At 47.3% G+C, this 22,786-nt stretch overlaps 1 pseudogene; it reads left to right on the forward strand.

Moving 5' to 3' along the window:
• The first annotated feature begins 20,598 nt into the window (after nucleotides 1-20,598).
• On the forward strand, nucleotides 20,599-21,885 carry LOC105527076 (annotated as a pseudogene).
• Nucleotides 21,886-22,786: the final 901 nt, after the last annotated feature.

Here is a 22,786-nt window from a genome sequence, read left to right on the forward strand (position 1 = left end):
TCAAAAAAAACAAGGAAAAAAAAATCCTAGGCCGGGCGCTGTGGGTCACGCCTGTAATCCCAGCACTTTGGGAGACCAAGGCAGGCAGATTACTTGAGGTCAGGAGTTTGAGAACAGCCTGGCCAACATAGTGAAACCCTATCTCTACTAAAAAAAAAAAAAAGTACAAAAATTAGCCAGGCATGGTGGCACATGCCTGTAGTCCAACCTACTCAGGAGGCTGAGGCAGGAGAATCTCTTGAACCTGGGAGACAGAGGTTGCAGTGAGCTGAGATCATGCGACCGCACTCCAGCCTGGGCGACAGAGCAAGACTGTCTCAAAAAAAAAAAAAAAAAAAAAAAATCCCAGAGTAACTATTGACTCCTGTTAAAACATGAGTCAGAGCATGTCATTCCTCTGCTTAAAACTATTGGCTTGCAATAACATATAAAACCCTAAAAAATAAAAAAATTTCACAATTTGGCTCACCTCTCTAGCTTCATCTCTTTTAATCTCCCTCTTGTTCACTCCTGCAGTCTCACTGACCTCCTGGCTGTGTTTTGAAACTTCCAGTCATGCTTCTGCCTCAGGTCATCTTCATTTGCCATTCCCTTAGCTTGAAATACTCTTTCCCCAGACACCCACTTTGCTCACCTTCTCACCACCTTCTCTGTGAGGTTTCCCTAATCATGATATTTTAAATTGTGACATCCTCCTCCACAATTTCCTAATCCCCTTTTGTGCTTTACTTCTCTTCGTAGCTCTTATCATTATCAAGTCTGCTCTGTACGTGACTTATATATTGTCTGCCACCCCCAACTGGAATATAAGCTATAAGAATGCAAGATTTGGACCTGTTTTGTACCCTGATATATCCCTAGCCCCGGGCACATAGTAGGTGTCCAGAAAAAAACTGCTGAATGAATGAATGAATCCGTATATGAGTAGTGCTGAACTTCCTCATATATATATATTTTTTTTGTCTTTATTCAGCAGCAGTTAATGCTTGAAGTATTTTCATACATTCTGTGGGGTCGAGAACACTTCCCCGTACAGAAGTTTCTGAGGTTGTCTTTGCTGCATCCTCTATGAAGTCGAACTTTTTTTTTTTTCTTTTTTTTTTTTGAGACAAAGTCTCACTCCTTCGTCCAGGCTGGAGTGCAGTGGCACTATCTCAGCTCACTGCAATCTCCGCCTCTCAAGTTCAAATGACTCTCCTGCCTCAGCCTCCCAAGTAGAGTACCTGGGACTACAGGCACGCACCACCATGCCTGGCTAATATTTTTGTTTTGTTCTGTTTAGTAGAGACAGGGTTTCACCATGTTGGCCACGCTGGTCTCAAACTCCTGACCTCAGGTGATCCACCTGCTTTGGCCTCCCAAAGTGCTGGGATTACAGACGTGAGACACCGTACCCAGCCAAACATGTTTTTATGTTAGTTTCTCAGCTTGGGGTTTCTACACGGCATGGAGAACATTAATTAGGACTCCATTTTCCCACAGGTGGGAGGCTCAGCGTGCTAATAAAGCCCCTGGTGGAAAGGGGCTTTCTGGTCTATGACTTGCCTTTGGTGCCTGGCCACACCTAGAGTCTAGTTCCATCTCTCAGTTGTCCATGAGGCTTAATTTCTGTCCTTCCATGGCCATGAGTTAGGCTTAGAGTCTGGAGTTAGGCCATGCCCTCCAATCCCAAAATTTCTGTAGAGGCCTATTGTAGAAAGCCTAGCATCTCTGAAAATGTCTAGCTCCTTTGGGGAATTGCCTTTTATTATTATTATTATTTTTTTTTTTTTTTTTTTTTTTTTTTTTGAGACGGAGTCTAGCTCTGTCGCCCAGGCTGGAGTGCAGTGGCGCGATCTCGGCTCACTGTAAGCTCCGCCTCCTGGGTTTACACCATTCTCCTGCCTCAGCCTCCCGAGTAGCTGGGACTACAGGCGCCCGCTATCTCGCCCGGCTAGTTTTTTGTATTTTTTAGTAGAGACGGGGTTTCACGTGTAGATCAGGATGGTCTCGATCTCCTGACCTCGTGATCCACCCGTCTCGGCCTCCCAAAGTGCTGGGATTACAGGCTTGAGCCACCGCGCCCGGCCGCCTTTTATTATTTAAAAATGGGCCCTGTATTAGTAAGAGTTCTTCAGAGAATCAGAACCAATAGGGTGTGTGTGTATGTGTGTCATTATAATACATATATGTCTATATAAACATACATGATTTATTGTAAGGAATTGGCTCATACAATTATGGAATTTTAGAAGTCCCAGGATCTGCTGTCTGCAAGCTGGAGACCTGGGAAAAATGGTGGTGTCTTTCAAAGGCCTGAGAGCCAGGGAGCTGATAGTAGAGATTAAACTCCATGTCTGGGCTGGGTGTGGTGGTTCACACCTGTAATCCTGGCACTTCGGGAGGCCGAGGCAGGTGGATCACGTGGTCTGGAGTTTGAGACCAGCCTGACGGACATGGTGAAACCCCATCTGTACTAAAAATATAAAAATTAACCCGGCGTGCTAGCAGGCACCTATAATCCCAGCTACTCAGGAGGCTGAGGCAGGAGAATCGCTTGAACCCAGGAGTTGGAGGTTGCAGTGAGCCGAGACTGGGCCACTGCACTCTAGCCTGGGCAACAGAGTGAGACTCTATCTAAAAAAAAAAAGTCCAAGTCTGAAAGCCTGAGAATTAGCAGTGAAGAGGGCAGAGGAAGATCAGTGTTTCAGATCAAGCCATCAGCTAAAGAGAACCTTCCTCCTCCTTTCTGTTCTCTGCAGGCCCTCGGTGGATGAGATGATGCCTACTCTCATGAGGAGGGCCACTTGCTTTACACAGTGTACTGACTCACAGCTAATATCCCCCAGAAACATCCTCACAGGCACACCCAGAAATAATGTCAAACCAGATGTCTGGGCACCTCATGTCCCAGTCAAGTTGACACATCAAATTAACCATCAGAGACATAAACCCCTGTTGAAATGAAGGCCCTTACCACAAGCTAACTTCATACAAATGGCTACCGGGAGCCTGGGGGTTCCCCACTAAGCCCTCTCCAAGAGTTTTGAGAATGTGTCCTGAGTCGTGCTCCCCACTCATCCTCTATACAGCCAGTTGCTGTAGAGAGGGGTTTCCACAGAGCAAGGGCAGTGAGGATGAGGGGGCTCGGCTGCTGCCAGGCACCAGCCATCTCTAGCTCAGGGACAAGGGATCAATACACCTTGTGCACATTGCTCTCCAAATCCTGCAGGTGGCAGCTGGACACAAGGCTAAGGCTCTGAGGACCAAACTCAGCCACTAAGGGGAGGACTCTGTAACATTCCAGGTGATGTGTTTTTGGGCACCGTAATGCCCACCGTCACAGGAGCTCATAATTGCTTTAGTGGCAGAGGACAGAGAAGCAAAAGGAGAGGTGGATGGAGCCTCTAGCCCTGCTCTGTCCAGTACAGCAACCACATCTGCCATTAATCACATCTACTTATGGACATTTACACTTAAATTCATTAACATTGAATAAAATGTAAAATTCATTTCCTCACTTGCACTCGCTACATTTCAAGCACTTAGCAGCCACAGTGGCTCCTGTTTTAGCCAGTGCAGATATGAAACATTTCCATCATCAGAAAGTCCCATGGGATAGCGTGACTCTGAACCATGAGCTCCACCACCCAGAGTCATCCGTGGAACATGCCCATCCAGGAGGCCCCAAAGCAGACCTCTCCCCACCGCCGTTTTGAGAACTAATTACTGCTCCCCAAGGCTTCTCCTTCCAGCCTCAGGGCTTTGGAATGTGCTATCAGCTCGGCCCAGCATGCCCTTTCCTTCAGATCTACTTATCAAACAGGGAGAGCCATGCCAAAGCCAGCGGTGCCTGCCCACATCCCTCAGCATCCACTTCTATGAGCCCAAGACTGCAGGCCACGCAGACAGGGACTGAGGGCTTGGTTCTGGTTGTGCAAATGGCCTTTGCACAGGTGGGTAGTACTGGAGAGTTGGTGCCCCCAGAAGCACCCCTTAGTCACCAACAGATGGGTATTGGTGGTGTTAAAGCAAAAACTTTGGCCAAATTACATTTAAAGGAGTTTAATGGAGCAATGAATGATTCGCAAATTAGGCGGGCCCCAAAATCACAGCAGATTCAGAGAGACTCCAGCGGTGCCTCATGGTCACAACAAATTTACAGACAAAAAAAAGGAAGCAATGTACAGAAATCAGAAGTGAGGTACAGAAACAGGTGGATTGGTTACGGAGTTTGCCTTATCTGAACACAGTTTGAACACTCGCCAGTCCATGAGTGGTTGAAGTACAGCTGCTGGGATTGGCCAAGACTCAGCTATTGTTACAGGTGCATACTCCTAAATTAGGATTTCAATCTCGTCTGCCTATTAAGCTATGTTACAGCTCATCCACAAGGACTCAGAAATAGAAGTAAGGAGTCCTTCTCAGGCCATAGTTAGTTTGCTTTAACAGTGGATATGTACCCCCTTGAGGAAGATCATTCTGAAGTGTGTTCTTTATCTTCTCCCAGAGCGTCCCCCTACCCGCCCCAACCGGAGATTGAGCTTCTATTAGTCGCCAGGGGCAGCTGGCCTGATAAGACATCTTTCACTGGCTTTCTCCACTTCCCCCACTGGTGCCTCTTCAGGTCACCTCCCAAATAAATGGCCTGCACTTGAATACCTAGTCTTCTTCTGGGGTAATTCGAGCTAAGACAAGGGCCTGCTGTGTGCCAGACACAATGATAAGCATTAAAAAAAGAAGAAGAAGAGATTTAAAAAGAACTAATGGGCCTGGTGCGGTGGCTCAGGCCTGTAATCCTAGCACTTTGAGACGCCGAGGCGGATGGATCACAAGGTCAGGAGTTCAAGACCAGCCTGGCCAATTTGGTGAAACCCCGTCTCTACTAAAAATACAAAAATTAGCCGGGCTTGGTGGCACGTGCCTGTAATCCCAGCTACTTGGGAGGCTGAGGCAGGAGAATTGCTTGAACCCGGGAGGCGGAAGTTGCAGTGAGCTGAGATAGCGCCACTGTACTCCAGCCTGGGCAACAGAGCAAGACTCTGTCAAAAAAAAAAACTAATAGACTCAGTTCCTCCCTCATGCCTCATGAGTTTGCAGTGAAATGCACAAAGCAGGCAGGAAGAGACGCAATCCGGAGGCTGTGGGGTAAGCAGCTCTGTCCCACGAAAGACCCCAGCATAGCCTAGGAAGGGGAGAGGGTTAACAACAGTTTCTAGGGCTGGGTGCAGTGGTTCACACCTGTAATCCCAGCACTTTGGGAACCCAAGGCAGGTGGATTACTTGAGGTCAGGAGTTCAAGACCAGCCTGGTCAACATGGTGAAACCCTGTCTCTACTAAAAAAAAATAATAATAATAATACAAAAAATAGTCAGGCATGGTGATATGTAGTCCCAGCTACTCAGGTGACTGAGGCAGGAGAATCACTCGAATTCGGGAGGCAGACATCGCAGTGAGCCAAGATCGCACCACTGCACTCCAGCCTGGGCCACAGAGCAAGACTCCATCTTGGGAAAAAAAAAAGAACAGTTTCTAGGAGGGGGACAGTGAAGCCAGTGTTGATGATTGAGGGAGGAATAGGAGCTCTAGACAGAAGCACTCCTAAAGAAAATGAATGGGGAGCCGCTGACATCATTCAGCCTGGGTATAACATGATTGGACAGATACTTCACAAAGACCGTCCTGGCAGTGATGCAGAGAAGGGACCGCAGAGGGGCGAGGATGAAAGCTCAGTGTTCACCAAGGAGACTGGTGCAGGACTGCTGATAAGGAGAGAGATAAAGCACAAGTAGGTAGGGCCCAGGCACTGGGGCTGGGCAGAAGATGAAGGATGAGAGGAGGGTTGCTGCAGGACAGTTGCCGGGACCTGATGATCACTGAGCCACAGAGGCTGAGAGAGGCAAAGGCTTCAAGCGGATTCCCAGGTTTCCGACTTCAGAAGCAGGGTAGATGGTGCTGCCATTCCCTGCAACATAAAACACAGAAGGAGGAGTGGGTTTGAGGGAAAGATGACGGTTTTAAGTCTGGACATGGTTTTGAGGTGCCTGTAGGCCAATGGTTCTCAAACTGTGGTCCCCAGACCAACAGCATCAGCACCATCGGGAACTTGTTAGAAATGCACATTCTCAGGCCCTGCTAAATCAGGAGCTCTGTGGGTGGGCCCAGCAATCTGGGTTTTAATAAACTGTCTAGCCCTCCAGCTAGAGGCATCCTGCCAAATGCTTAGCAACAGGCCCTCCAGGGACGGGGAGAAGCCCTGATGGGTGGTGTTTTCCAGTTCCTGGGGTGCCAATCCCATCATGACTGATTTCAGGCTACCTCTGACATCACTAAACGTGCATCACTAAACGGGGAATTGGGAAGAGGTGCACACACTGTCTCCTGCAGCAGCAGCCTGAATGGCCTCCAGGTGATTGCGATGCACACCTGTGCCAGAACCACTGCTCTAGGCCAGTTGCACGAATGTATCTAGGGGGCAGGAAGATGTATGGGTCTAAAGCTCAAGAGAGAGAACTGGGAGGCAGAAAAGGTTTTGGAGATGTCAGTGTATATACAACCACCTACCAGAAAAACACGGAGTGTGCCAAAATGAATAAGACTCAGTCCCTGCCCCCAAGGAGCATGCAGTCACATGGGAAGAAAGACAGGCAAACAGTTACAGCAGAAGGAATGGTGGCTGTACCCAGGAAGAATGGTGGGGGCACAAAGGAGGGGATGGTCCCCTCAACCTGGGAAGGTCAGAGAAGCTTCTTGGAGGAAACGGCAGGAACTGGGTCTTTAAACACAGGAAGGGGAGGGGATTAGGCAGGTCGGGAAGTGGGAGCCCAGCTTCCCAGGTAAAGGAAAGGCAGAGTGGAGGGAAGAACGAGGTGTCTGCAGGGGCCTGTTGGGGAGAACTGATGGATGGGGAACGAGGCCCAGTGGTGCAAGTGAGGCCCAGGAAGCCAGGAGAGAAGGGTCCTGGGCTCAGAGCTGATGAATCTGAACTTTATTTTAGAACATGTGACGAATCATTTAAAAATGTGGAGCGGTGGAGGGTTATAATCATGTTGGAAGCTTCTAAAGGTTCTAATGCCCTCTCCTGGATCATTGCATCTTACTGGCACTGTCATTTCCTGTTTCTCACACATGTGGTGCAGTCTCCCAACCCCTGCTGTTAGGTCCACAATTCCACAATTCACCTTCCTGGAACTCTCTCACCTTGGCTCTCCTCTGGGTTACTTCTTATCCTTTGAGGTTCAGCCAAGGGTCACCTCCTCCAAGGGGCCCTCCCTGGCCATGACCTGAATTGAAATAGGCTTCCTCGGTCCTGCCTGTCACAGCAGCCCGTCCATCTCCTTGCTATAGATAGCACTAGCCCCTAGCGATAATGATCTTAATTGTTTCTGTGGCGAAGGTAAAAAGTCATTATGTTTCAGTTCCCATAACTGAACTGTAACTGAATTCAACTTTGTTCTCCAGGCCCTCTTCTGACTCTTTCCTAGGCCAGGATACTGGGTTCAATTTAATAGGGGTCTTTTAAGCTCAAGTTAAATATTATCTCATTCACTGTTCAGTTCAGACTGTGGTTGCTGTAAGAAAAATAGTCAATTCTTCAGGATTTTCTTCTCCGTTCTCCTGTTCCTGACTTTCTTTTCAACTGGCATCTGGACCCAAGGGGAAAGCACACACATTTGAGTGATTGGGAGCGGGACTGGAGAGGGAGAAGGGGCCGGAGGGGAGTTTCTCAACGCCACCCTTCAGTCTTCGCTGGCCTCATCTACAGCAAGGTGGGTCTGGCTGCGTCAGGAAGATCACTGCTGCTGCTGCTGCTGACAACAGTGCACTTTGCCTCCGCCTTTGGCAAAGAGGCCTTTGTCCAGACTCCTGGCCTCTTCCTTCTCCCTGAAGTGCTTTCTCTTTCTGCCTCCTGTCTGGAAGGATCCCCCAAATAGCACATCTTCCTTTCGCAATGAACTTCTTGGTTCTGGGCAGGGTCTCTCTCTCCTTCCCTGCGATGTCGTCTTCATGGTTCAGCCTTAATGGTGGAATACTGCAGAAGGAAAGAGGCTGGGGAGAGGCAAATTATTGAGAAGGAAGACACATCAGAATTTTGTTTTGTTTTGTTTTGTTTTTGAGACGAAGTCTCACTCTGTCGCCCAGGCTGGAGTGGAGTGGCGAGATCTCGACTCACTGCAACCTCTGCCTCCCGGGTTCAAGTGATTCTCTGGCCTCAGCTTCCCGAGTAGCTGGGATTACAGGCACATGCCATTGTGCCTGGCAAATTTTTGTATTTCTAGTAGAGATGCGGTTTCACCATGTCGGCCAGGCTGGTCTCGAACTCCTGACCTCAGGTGATCTGCCCACCACGGCCTCCCAAAGTGCTAGGATTACAGGTGTGAGCCACTGTGCCTGGCCCATCAGAAATACTTTAAAATCATTTTCTTGGCTGCATTTATCTGCTAATTGTCTGTCTGCATCACTAGAACAGAAACTTCCTGAGGGCTAGGGTCTATCTTATTTACAATCCCATCTTCCTCACCTAGTAGAGTGCCTGGTGCTCCATAAATGTAGCCAAATAAATAAGTGAAGATGTGAAATGATTCCATTTGTCTTTGAGAGTGGCTAACTGATGCTTTTTCTTTCTTTCTTTCTTTTTTTAAAAAAGGTTGAGCTTGGAGATGTGGAGATAAGAGCCTGGACTAAGGTCGTAAACTAAGGTGGTAATGACAATGAGATGGAGGTTTATTAAGAAGAACTGAGGTATAGACACCAAAATAAATAAATAAATAAAAAGAAAAAAAATAGACACAATCAGACTTCATCAAAATTTAAAACTTTCATGCATCAAAGGACACTACCAGGAGAGTAAAAAGACAATACACAAAATGGGAGAAAATATTTGCAAATCACGCATCTCATAAGAGATTAATACCCAGAATATATAAGGAACTCCTGAAACTCAACAACAACAAAAAACCAGGTCGATTAATAAATTGTCAAAGAACATGAATAGATATTTCTCCAAGAAAACATACAAATGGCCCAGAAACACATGAAAATATTGCTCCATATCAACTAACTACCAGAGGAATGCTAATCAAAACCACAACAAGATACCACTTCACACCCATTAGGATGGCTATTATAAAAACAACAGGCCAGGCAAGGGGGCTCATGCCTGTAATCCCAGTGCTTTGGGAGACTGAGGCTGGCAGATCACCTGACATCAGGAGTTTGAGACCAGCCTGGCCAACACAATGAAACCCCACCTCTATTAAAAATACAAAAATTAGCCAGGCGTAGCAGCTGTCTACTGTAATCCCAGCTACTTGAGAGGCTGAGGCAGGAGAATTGCTTGAATTCAGTAGGCAGAGGTTGCAGTGAGCCAAGATTGCACCACTGCACTCCAGCCTGGGCAACAGAGTAAGACTCCATCTCAAAAAATAAATAAATAAAATAAAAACAACAACAACAGAATCCTAACAGAAAACAGTAAATGTTGGGTAAGGACATGGAGAAATTGGAGTCCCTATACATGGCTGGCAGAATAAAAAATGGTGGAGCCATTATGGAAAACGATTTAGCAAGTCCTCAAAAAATTAAACATAAAATTACCATCCGATACAGCAATTCCACTTCTAGAATTATGTTTCCAAAAGAATTAAAAGCAGGGGCTTGAATAGCTATTTGTACACCATGTACATGGCACCATTATTCACCGTAGCCAAAAAGTAGAAACAAGCTAAGTGTCCACTGACAGATAAATGATTGAACAGATGCAGTATATGCATACAATCAAATATTATTTAACCTTGAAAAGGAATGAAATTCTGAGACGTGCTACAACATGGATGAGTCTTCAAGATATTATGCTGAGTAAAATAAGCCAGACACAAAAGAACAGATATTGTATGATTCCTCTTATACGAGGTACCTAGAATATTCTAAATCATAGAGACAGAAGGTAGAATAGAGATGACCAGGGGCTGGGGAAAGAGGGAAATGGGGAGTTATTGTTTAATTGGTGCTTAGCTTCAGTATGGGATGATGAAAAAGTTCTGAAGACAGGTAGTGGGGCTGGTTGCTCAACAGTGTAAACGCACTTAATGCCAATGAATTGTCCACTGATAAATGGTCAAGATAGTACATTTTATGTTATCTGTATTTTACTGCTATCAAAGAAAGACAGAGAGGGAAAGAGAGAAAGAACTTTTGACCCACTGGCTTGAGTGACTGGGCAGGAGATGGAGTCATTCACCGAGAAAATAATTTCAAGGAAGATTCAGGTTTGGGGGTGAACTATGAGGACCTCCGTTCCAGATGGCTGAATTTGGGGTGCTGTGGGACTCCCATGCAGCGAAGTCTGGGAGGCAGCTGATGTAGCTCTGAACCTCTGAGGAAACATAGCTTGAGGAGTCATCCACATCTAGAAGACATTTGAAACCACAGGACTAAGAAGATAGTGGAACAAGAGTGAACAGGGTGAAAAGAAACATGGCCAAGGATGGAACCCTAGAAGATACCAGTATCTTCTCCCCTGATCCCTCTCCCTGTGTCTGCCTTGGAAGTGTTTCCCCATTCACCAAGACTCACAGCCTCAGCTTTTGTATCACCTTCTCTAGGAAGCCCTTTTTGCCTTCATGGAGCAGGGTGGAGCACTCTCTCCTGTGGGTTCCCACAATGCCTTGCTTTCACTTGGGCTGTAGCACCTGTCACATGACTATAACTATGTGCTTGTGTGTTTCTACCCCTCTCCCTCAGCTCCCAGTACCTCCAAGGCCAGGGCTGGCTTCTAGACATCATTGAGTCCATGGTGCCTGGCACGGTGTTCAGTGAAGGTTTGTGGGGTGAGTGAATAACTGATGGAGCATTTTCTCTGAAGCTTGTGATGTAATCTATAGTTCACGTCCTTTTGGAAGGAGACTCTTCTGCCTGGGAGTATACTGCTTCTGGAAGAAGCTGTCTAGCCAGTCAAGTGAGAGTGACCTGCCTAAGAAATAAGACCCAATCCCTGTGTCCTGGCTTTCAAAGTCCCCTGTGGGAAATAGCCATTCTTTTCTCCACTGTCTATTAAAATCCTGGCTTTCCTGATCAACTCCTCTCTTGAAAGAAATCGTTTCAACTCTCTTAGTTCCTCCTCTTATCTCTTTTGTGACACCTTAATCACATTCTACCTTCTCCGTATTTATATCCTATATCATCTCCTTAATTGGACTTCAAGGTTCTGTGGCCATTTTAATTGCCATAGCACCTTCAGCACGATAGATGCAGGTTCTCAGGAATAATCACTGAATGATGAAAGAATCTGTTTTATGAAATTCACAAAGTGCCTTGTCTTTTAGATAACTCAACAGTGGGAAATTTACTGAAAACTCTGTTAAAGGGATCTTTGTATCAGTTAGCTTTCACTGTGTAACAAACTACCCCCAAAACTCAGTGACTTAAAGCAACAGTTTTTTATTATTATGTTTTGCCTTTCTTTGGGTTGACAAGGAGTATGTCAATCAAGGCTGGACTTGAATGAGGGTCAGGGGTTCTGCTGATTTTATTGGGGTCACTCTTGCATCTTGAGGTTGTTTGGAGGTTCTTCTCTAGGCTGGGCTTGGCTAGGACACCTTGGTTGGGACAACTCTGCTCTGCATATCTCTCATTCTCTTTCTATGATCAGTGAAGTAGCCCTCAATGTTCTTTTTTAGTTAATTTTTTTTTTTTTAGAAAAAGGTATTGCTATGTTGTCCAGACCATTCTCAAACTCCTGACTCAAGCCTTGGCCTCCTGAGTCGCCAGAATATTCTTCATACTGCAATGGCAGGGGTGCTAGAGAACAGGCCGAATCACGTGAGCTCCTTTTAAAGATCCTGCTTGTCTCACATGTCTGCTAATATCCCATTTCCCGGGAGCAGGGATTCCAACCTGCCCAGGGTGGGAGAGCACTGCAAAGTTACCTGGCAATGGACAAGGCTACAGGGAGGAGAAAAGAACTGGGACCATTCACACAACCTACCACAGCCTTCTTCCAAGTTTTGCCTTCAGTGGGCCAGATAAAGAGAATATTTGCTTTGTGCTCTCCGTTCACTCTACAACTCTTCAAGGATTTGTCAGTTTGGGGTGAATTTTGTGCCACATGAGTAAACTTTTGGGGTGTCACTTTCTCAGTGAACTTAGCGCCTTGTACCTCCCTCTGTTATAACATATTCTGCATGGTTCTATAGCTGGTTATTTGTGTGTCTGTCTCCTCTATTCTACTGGAAGCTCCTGTTTCGGTCCTAAGTGGATATCAATAAACATCTCTTGAATGCTGTATAAACAACAGCACATTCCTGGCCTCCATGACCTCTCTGTTCTCTGTCTTCCTCTACACATTCTTTTGACCCTTCATCTCATTTTCTGGGTATGCTAGTTAATTTGCTATGTTTACAATTCATCATTTATAAAGTTACCTCGTAGACTTTTTTTTGTTTTTTTGTTTTTTGTGTTTTTTTTGAGACATTGTCTCACTCTGTTGGCCAGACTGGAGGGAGGGCTGTGGTGTGGTCTCAGCTCACTGTAACTTCCGACTCCAGGGTTAAAGCGATTCTCTTGCCTCAGCCTCCCGAGTTGCCGAGATTACAGGCACCTGCCACCATGCCTGGCTAATTTTGTGTATTTTCAGTAGAGATGGAGTTTCACCATGTAGGTCAGGCTGGTCTCGAACTCCTGATCGTGCGATCCACCTGCCTCGGTCTCCCAAAGCGCTGGGATTACAGGCGTGAGCCACTGCGCCCAGCCATCTTTTTGCTGACCTATCAGACTCTAGTCATTCTCAAAAGACTACATGGAGTACACATGCTTGGATATACTCTCTTCCCACTCTGTGTTCCGAAGGCAGTTTCGGGAAATCCTGCAGTAATGTCATCATTTTCGTTTGAATACTCTTGAGGGTGACAAATCTTTGCCTTGTTAAGGTAGATGGAATTTTTGGAAACAGCTAACAGTCATTTGGATCCAAAGCTGGTAACTAAGGTGGGTGATCAAGCTCGGTCATTCTGGGGACAAAATGAAATGTGGTCAGGAAGAAGTAAGCCTGAAATTCTTTCATAGTTTTAAAGCTGTCCCCAAGGACAGCCTACAGGAGCCCCTGACGGAAGGAAAGATGATGTTTTGTGAGCACGTCTACCACCTCCCAAGGTGACTGTTTTGCAAGGGCCCATGTGCCATTGGATGAGAACATTCTGATCTCATTTACTTTAGCTGTGGTTCTTATTCTTTTGAATCCTTTAATAATCTGATGAAAGCACTGACCCTCTTCCCAGAAAAATGCATATGAGCTCACATTTTGCATATAATTTGAGGAAGCCCATGAACCCCATGAAATCAATCCAAGGATCCAAGGTAAGAATCTCTGTTTGGAATGAGCACACAAACTAGATTTAAGGCACTCGAGAACAACAAGTGTGGTTTTCTTAGTTTCTGCCCACATACCCCCACAATGAGCCCAGCCCAGGGCTGTGACCTGACAGATTCTCCAGAAATAGTATGTGAACTACTTGTATGATCTTCTTCTCTCTGAGATTATTACTTTGTGGGGGAGATCCCTGCGACCAGCTCCTCCCCAGGGGCCCCTTCTCAGCTCGGCAGTGCAGCCTGCACGTAGCATGGCTTCTCAGAACGGCTGCATTTCAACCTCAACAAGGTTCTTGCAGTTGGGAAGAAGCAGGAAAGAGCCTTGCAGTTCCAATTTGACTCACGGGGTCAGGCCAGGAATGATCTTTCCTTTCAGCATACAAGGGTCAGGCTAGAACAGCTTCAGAGTCCTTGGTGCCTCTTCCTTCAGGCACCATGTACGCCTCCCCGCCAGCCTGTCTGCTCTGAGAGCAGCCACAAGAGGGACCCATTTGTTCTAAAGGACCAGGAGTCTGGCTGTGATGATGTCCCCTGCCTTCATACCCCTAACGCCCACGCAGGCTCCCTGATCAGGGTGTTGAGCGCTGACTGTGGAGGAGGCAAGGCATGGGGGTGCAGGGCTCAGGTGGCCACCAGCTAAGTCAGGTTCTACTCCAGCCACCTGCTTCTATCCAGGCATAAGACCAGGACACCCTTGGGGCCCTGAACGGTCAACCCCAACGCCTCTGAGTGCCCAGGCCTTTTTCAAGGTGTACTGCAACCCCTCTTAACTGTTTCTTTTCTTTTCTTTCTTTTTCTTTTTTTGTTTTTGTTTGTTTGTTTGTTTTTGTTTATGGCAAAAGCAATCCAAGTTCAAAGGGGAAAATGAGAAAATTCTGACAGATAAAGGACACCTGTAACCACCACTTCTCAAAGACAAACCCCAGCACCACCATCTGGGTATGTCCCGCCCGGTGCCTTCACGTCCCGCCCAGTGCCCTCACAGGCCATCTTCCTCAGGAGGCTAATAAGCAACAGGGGAGACTGTCAGGGAGAATGGAGGGAGTTTGTGTTGATGGGGTATCTGGGCAGTTTGTGTGCAAACTGGGGCCAGGGCGATCCCTCCAGGGTTATGAGCCACAGGTGCCTAGAGGGAGAAACGGGAGATCTGGGGAGGATGAGGAGAGGAAGTGAATGCACACTGAGCTACCCTACCCAACACTGTGTTGACAGGAGCTGTCCTCTTCATTCAAAGCCACCATACTTTGACTGGTATTATTCCTCCTTTACAGCCAAGGAAACTGAGACCTCGAGGAATGAAATGACTTCCCCCGGGTCATGCAGCCAGAGTGATGGAGTCAAGAGCTGAAGCCGGGACTGTCTTGCTCCAGAAGCTGGCACTTTAACAAAACCCCTGGGGCCTCTCAGGGCAAGGGTCTGCTCTCAGGCTCGGAGAATGCAGCCCTACTCTGGCCACCCCCAGCTCTACACGCCCCACCTGCATCTACAGGATCCACACACATTGCAGAGTTTCCGGGACAACCCCAAGGTTAGACCTGTCATGCCTGCCGTCAGTCCCCATGTCCTCATCTCACAGCCCCCGCCCCTGAACTAGCCCTCAGGAGGCCAGGGAGGAGGGGTAGGCATGAGGGGAAGTCCTCATCAGATGATGCAGTGAGGTGTCCACACCCGGGTCTCCCCCAGTGGCTCTGGAGAATGGGCCAACAGAGACTCTGGTCGTCTTCCCCAAGAAAGGGGCCTCCTGCAGCCTTGCATGCTGGGCAGACAGTTCTGAGAACTGGCACACCCCGCTCCGTTCCCACCTCCCTTTCTTAGGACACCTCTTCCCAGACTCAGCCTTGAGGCCCAGGGAGAGGCCTGCTTGGTTGCCAGGACAACGGCTCCATTGTTCACATGACTAGTGCCAGGCCCCTCCATTCTTGGACCCGGCTCTCCCTACCATTCATGAGCCTGGGGAAGCGTCAGGGGCTCATTCTACTCCTCAGGGCCTCTTTGTCACCTCAGGATGCAGAGGACGGGGGTGGGGGGACTGGCTAACTGGTCACCATGCCAACATCACATAGTCCACATCCCTGAGGAGGAGGGGTACTCACAGCAGTGGGACGTTCAGTAGTCTAGGGAGCAGCTAGTCTGTTTCGTGGTTCACCTGCTCAAAACCCCTGCTCGGGTCCAGCCACAGCCTCAGGGTCCACTGTAGGAGAGAATTTTTTCCTAGCTTTCTCTTTTTTCACCAATGTGCTCCATTTTTGCCTGGTTAACCAAAGCTCAAGGCTTAGGATTTCTTGCACCTGTCCTGGATTTCCTGGCCATGAGAGAGGAGCAACGCTGTGCCCCACCTGATCTGGGCCATTGTCTGTCATTCATTCCTTCATTCATTCACTCACTTTGACTCTCTGATTCATGCAACAGCATTCACCGAAGTGACTCAGGACCCATCCTACAAGTTAATATTATAAAATCACTTTACACATGAGGACACTCTTACTCAAGAAGGTGAATGGTCCAAGGCACCCCAGATATTGAGTGTCAGAGGCAGGATCCAACCTCAGGTCTCCCCACCACTGACATTATCTTGACTATCCCTGTGCAAAATAATTAGATTGTTGACTGAAAATAAAGCCATTAAGGGCAGGTCATCTTGCACAAAGTAACTGCTTAGTAAGCATTGCAGTGAATGAATAAGCATATTCAGGGTAACTATGCAGTGTATTAGGGGCAATAACCTGGAAGACACCCGTTCATTCATTTGTTACTCTCGGTAAATAATTACTGAGGATTCTCTGTGCCAGGCACCATGCTGGGTGCTGGGGACGTAAGAAAACAAGGCAGCTATCTGGTTCCATGTCTGGTGAGAGAGACAGACAAGTAAATTGCCCATTACAGTGCAGTGAAGTGACAGCAACAAGGAGGGAAGTCCAGACATTGGGGAAGCCATCCCTCAACCTGGGGTCCATGGCTGACTCAAAGTCAGAAGACTCTCAGGCTGACCGCAATGGCGTTTCTCATATTCTGAAGCACTGAGTCACAGACCAGCTGAGCTGACATAGACCAGACCATTCTTCTAGTTCAGTTTTCACCTGCCTTGGTCATTTTTATGGACCACCATCCCTATTTTTGCCATATATACATCTCACCCACTGTTATGTAACTCATATTTTCCTTTACACTGACTCACTGATTAAGGTGTAAAAATATGTACGTAAGATGGAAACTTTATATCACTACCAGTGATGGAAGACCAACTTATGTATAAAATACACTCACTTCACACATAAAATACACTCACAAAACAGTGTTATTAAATTCTAGGGCAATAGCATTGCTGCGGCTGACCCTGATTCCAAGACCCATTCTCTTCATTTAAAAAAGAAATGATCCAGGCATGGTAGCTCACACCTGTAGTCCTAGCACTTTGGGAGGCAAAGGCAGGCCAGATGCTTGAACCCATGAGTTCGAGATCAACCAGGACAACATGGTGAAATCCCGTCTCTACAAAACATTAGCTAGGCATGGTGGTGCAGTCCTGTGGTCCTCTCTACTTGGGAGGCTGAGGTGGGAGGATGGCTTGAGCCCAGGAGGTTGTGACTGCAGTGAGCCAAGACTACGCCACTGCACTCCAGCCTGGATGACAAGTGAGACCCTGTCCCAAAAACAAAAATAAAAAATAAATGAGCAAATGTTAGTGAGATATTAGAAACAGGCACCGAGTTGATCATTTCTCTTTTATTTGAAAAGTCTGAAAGAGAATTTAAAAGAAAGGAACTATTTTTAGTGGGTGATTTAATGTTATTTAGGGGCTGTCATGGGGTGAGTCACCCAACGTCATTTCAGGAGCTGCTCGTTCTACGCCCACTCTTTGAGAAACATAAGTGAGCCCTGAGCCCTCCCTGGACAGGTTACTGTGTCCCATGGAGGAGCTGGGGAGACTAAAGGACAGGTCAGGGCCTCGGGATGACCTCTGTGCAGTCCCTTGCATATTTTCTGTCCCTCCCTCTGATCCTTTCCCTTAATAATAACAATAAGGTACTGTGGGCTCCACCATCACGATCTCTCCACCCCAGCTGCCAGCTTCCCATCAGCACTGTTGGGTCTCTTCCCCCACCCACATGCCTTCACAATAGTGGTCTCCCCCTCAAGAGGGAAGCCCCAAGGGCAGAGATTCCCCAGCCTTGCCTTTGTGCAATGCTCAGCAAGGCCTCAGCCACTGCAGTGACTCACTGGCCTTCTCCTGGATTCTGTGGCTGGTTGACTTTTGACATTTTCCCTTCTAAGCACATTTCAATAGGAAAAACAAGCAGGAGAGCTTATGCATAGAGGAAGCAACATTTGAGTCTCCAAATCCTGTCCCCTTCTTGCCATTCCCAATGTACATCCCTGTTGCTAGTGCCTGAGAGTGCACCATTAGTGCTTCATTCCTTTGCATTGAAGTGTTTTTCCGGTTAAAAAGTGATTTAAGAGAAAATTTGCACCAGGTGTGGTTGCTCACGCCTGTAATCCCAGCACTTTGGGAGGCTGAGGCAGACGGATCACCTGAGGTCGGGAGTTCGAGACCAGCCTGACCAACATGGAGAAGTCCTGTATCTACTAAAAATACAAAATTAGCCAGGCATGGTGGTGCATGCCTGTAATCCCAGCTTCTTGGGAGGCTGAGGCAGGAGAATCGCTTGAACCCAGGAAGTGGAAGTTGCGGTGAGCTGAGATTGTGCAATTGTGCCATTGCATTCCAGCCTGGGCAACAAGAGTGAACTCTGTCTCAAAAAAAAGAGGCCGGGCGCTGTGGCGCACGCCTGTAATCCCAGCACTTTGGGAGGCCGAGGTGGGCGGATCACGAGGTCAGGAGATCGAGACAATCCTGGCTAACACAGTGAAACCCTATCTCTACTAAAAATACAAAAAATTAGCCAAACCTGGTGGCGGGCCCCTGTACTTCCAGCTACTTGGGAGACTGAGGCAGGAGAATGGTGTGAACTTGGGAGGTGGAGTTCGCAGTGAGCCGAGATGGCGCCACTGCACTCCAGCTTGGGTGACAAAGCAAGACTCAAAAAAAAAAAAGAAAAGAGAAAGAGAGAAAGAGGAAAGAAAGAAAGAATGAATGAATGAATTTTTGCTTATGATGCATTTGGATTCCATTTATGTGAAATGTCCAAAATAAAGAGACAGACAGTAGGTTTGTGGTTTCCTAGGATTAGGGGGGATGGCTGAAGGACACAGGAGGATTGTTGGGATGGGATTTTTTTGAGGTGATGATGTTTTATAATCAATTGTAGTGATGGTTGCACAATTGTGTTAATACACTAAAAACCATTGAGTTGTACAGTTTCAATGGGTGAATTATATGGTATGTGCGTTATGTCTTGATAAAGCTCTTAGGAAGGGAAGGGGAAGGAAGGGGAGGGGAGGGAAGGGAGGAGAGAGGCTTTCATCAGTCCTGTGATGGAAGACGCTACTTCTGGTGCTGCTCCTTCCTGTCCCCTCATCACCTGCAGACCTGCCCCTTTCTCTGTTACCCCTATCAGTCCATCTTTTAGTCCTTCCACTGATCCCTTTCTTTAACAACCATCCGAGCTGACATTCACTGAGTGCAGACTGTGTGACTGGCACTGCACTAAGTGTTTTTCGTTTAGTTCCTCATTGAGTTCATTTGCACACAAAGCTCACTAACAGAGGTCACCCTTTGCCCCAGTGCAGAAGGTTAGAAAGATTGGGGTACTTCTTGGCTTCCTATAGCTACTTCCAGGTCCCTCTACCAGCATGTCCTCCTCATAAAACCAGTTCATCCTCTGATGTCCCATCCACCCACCCTCATTCCTCTGTGTTGTCTGTCAGCCCACAGGATTCCTTCCAACCCCAACCTTCCTCCAGACTGTGCACATCAGATCACTCATGAGGTCCATCCCCACACTTTGCCTTGCTCTCACCTTTCCACATCCAGGCTGATATCTTATCAGCTTACAGTTCTCAGATCACCTCAGCACTTCAGCTAGCCAGAGGTGAGGCCACACCTGGAACTTGTCATCCTTCAGGGCTGCTCTGACCCTGAAATCTCAGACTCCTGATATTCCAATATCCTATACAGTGACCCAGCTTTCACTTTCCCCATCTATCCAGTCATTGGAGCTCATTCTCTGATTTCATGATATTTTTCCATCCAGTCCCCAGATCATTCCCCAGCATCATTACTGCATTTGAACCCTTCTTCCTGTTTGAAGTTAGAGCCCCTCTAAGAATTTGCTCCTCCTGTCTCATTACTAGTAATCTTTGCAATTCCTAGCTTTTCCATTCCACTAGACTGCCTTCTTAGCATACAAAGATCTCTATTATAAAAATCTGTATTAGTCCATTCTCACGCTGCTAAGAAGAAATATCCAAGACTAGGTAACTCATAAAGAAAAGAGATTTAGTTGACTCACAGTTCAGCACGGCTGGAGAGGCCTCAGGAAACTTACAATCATGGTGGAAGGGATAGCAAACATGTTCTTCTTCACATGGCAGCAGGAGGGAGAAGTGCTGAGCAAAACACATCAAAGCCCCTCAATAAAACCCTCCAATCTCATGAGAACTCCTATCAGGGGGAACAGCATGGAGGGTAACCACCCCCATGATTAAATTACCTCCCACTTGGTCCCTCCTACCACACGTGGAGATTATGGGAACTACAGTTCAAGTTGAGATTTAGGTGGGGACACAGCCAAACCATATCAAAGTCCTTTGTTAATTATGCCATCTAGTTCTCTGATTTCCTTTGCCACCATACTTCTTCTTAGACTTCTTTTCTTATTCTCTCTTCATAGAGCAGTTTTTGTCCTAATGTATCATCTGTGGTCACATAGAATAGTTTTTTTAAAGAAATGGGCTGGGCGGGCCAGCTAGGACTGGAGTGGCAGGTCCAGCCAGATGCCGCTTCACGCCGGCAGGTGCCCAGCACCCCTCCAGTCCGTGGGGCCCCCAGCAGGGGAGGAGCCTCAAGACCACACAGACCCCCTGGGTGGGCCCCCAGCTCGCTTCCCAGGCTCAGAGAAGGGGCAGAAACCTGGCTCCCCCGGGCTGGAGCTGCCTCTACCCCCTGGTATTGTGGACTACGGCACTCCAGACCTGGGGTAGTGGTGAGGCTTGGTGACTCACTGCGTGATGGAGACTGCCTTGCAAGCGAATGGATTCATAGTGGCATCATGCACTCAGACTCCTGTGAGTTCCCCTAAGTTCTCAGAGGACTGCTTTGCCTTTTGATCTAATAATTGCAAAGTTCATAAAGAATGGCCCTTGTGGATAAGCACAAAGTCAAGAGACAGAGATTAGACAGAATTTGCAAAAGTATCATGAACGGACCCTGGCACTCCCACCCCTGGTGGTGCTGCTGCATGGCGGAGATTGCACCGCGGCCTAAGAACCTGGCCACCATGGTCTTCTGTGATGTGCAGTCCTTACAGGAAATCCACGAGACAGTTTTAAATGAAGCTGTGGGTACCATGATGTACCACACCATCACCCTCCTCACCAGGGAGGACCTGGAAAAGTTCAAGGCCCTGAGAGTCATTGTACAGATAGGCAGTGGCAAAGACAATGTGGACATCAAGACTGCTGTGAGTTTGGAATTGCTGTGTGCAACATCCCGTCCAGAGCCGTGGAAGAGAAGGCCGACTCCACCGTCTGCCAGATCCTCAATCTGTACCGGAGGAATACGTGGGTGTGCCAGGCACTGCGGGAAGGCACGTGAGTTCAAAGCATGGAGCAGATCCACGACGTGGCCTCAGGAGCAGTTCACATCTCTGGGTAGACGCTGTGGGTCTCATGAGCTTTGGTCGCATGGGGCAGGCGGTTGCAGTTCAAGCCAAGGCCTTTGGATTCAGAGTCATATTTTATGACCCCTACTTGCAGGATGAGATAGAATGGTCCCTGGGCATTCAGAGGGTCTACACCCTGCAGGATTTGCTGTGTCAGAGTGACTGCGTCTCCTTGCACTGCAATCTCAATGAATATAACCACCACCTCCCTCATCAACGACTTTACTATAAAGCAGATGAGGCAGGGAGCATTCCTTGTGAACGCAGCCCGTGGTGGCCTGGTGGGCGAGAAAGCCTTAGCACAGACCCTCAAGGAGGGCAGGATACGAGGGACAACTTTGCTCAGGGTCCATTGAAAGATACCCCAAATCGCATCTGCATTCCTCACACTGTCTAGCATGATGAGCAGGCGTCGCTGGAGATGAAGGAGGCGGCTGCCACTGAGACCCACCAAGCCATCAAAGTTCGCATCCCAGAAAGCTTAAGAAACTGTGTGAACAAGGAATTCTTTGTCACATCAGCTCCTTGGTCAGTAGACCAGCAAACAATTCATGCTGAGCTAAATGGTGCCACATACAGATATCCACCAGGCATCCTGAATGTGGCTCCAGGCGGACTTCCTGCAGCCATGGAAGGGATCATCCCTGGAGGCATCCCAGTGACTCACAACCTCCCAACAGTGGCACATCCTTCCCACCGCCCTCTCCCAACCAGCCCACAAAACACGGGGACAATCAAGAGCATCCCAAGGAGGAATAGCAGACAATGCTGAAAGGTAATCATTCAGATGCATATGCGACCAAGAGACAGTGAAACATAGATGAACTAAGAGAAAAAGAATCTGATGGTCTTTTTAATTGATTCTGGACATATGCATCGTTGATGTTCCAGTGTTAAAACTGCAAGAGCTAGAAAGCTGAAGACATCTTCTGCTTACAGAAGCGCTGAAAGATGAGGATGTGATTTATTTTTTTTATTTTTTTTTATTTTTATTTTTATTTTTTATTATACTTTAAGTTCTAGGGTACATGTGCATAACGTGCAGGTTTGTTACATATGTATACTTGTGCCATGTTGGTGTGCTGCACCCATCAACTCGTCAGCACCCATCAATTCATCATTTATATCAGGTATAACTCCCCAATGCAATCCCTCCCCACTCCCCTCCTCCCCATGATAAGCCCCAGTGTGTGATGTTCCCCTTCCTGAGTCCAAGTGATTTGATTGATTTGAGGATGTGATTTATTAATGATCAACTTCTGTTATTGTGTGTTAAGTTTTTCGCCTGTGCATCAAATCACGAATAATAAATAGAACTTTTTCCTTTATCAGTCCCTTGGGTAGAGCAGGTCCTGAACACCCTGCTCTAGAATGTTGCATCAGGAGTTCAAACATCAAAATAAAAAATATTAAGAGGAAATCCTCATCCTGTGACTCTAGTTCTTTCATTCTACAGGGGCTGGTTACCTCTTCTTGCTAATAGGAAGATCACATTACTACAAAGTGGGGAGAAAACTCTTTGCCTGTGGTACACTCCTGAACGCGTAGGACTGAAGACAGTACAGGCTCCTGTACAGAGAAGAGTCTCTCACATCTGAACTGCATACTGAGCAGGCAAGTTGGTTGTACGTTTAGTAAAACCCTCTGATGATGAAAAGAA

The sequence above is a fragment of the Colobus angolensis genome, unplaced genomic scaffold (assembly GCF_000951035.1).
Source record: "Colobus angolensis palliatus isolate OR3802 unplaced genomic scaffold, Cang.pa_1.0 Scaffold61, whole genome shotgun sequence".
Taxonomy (NCBI): Eukaryota; Metazoa; Chordata; class Mammalia; order Primates; family Cercopithecidae; genus Colobus; species Colobus angolensis.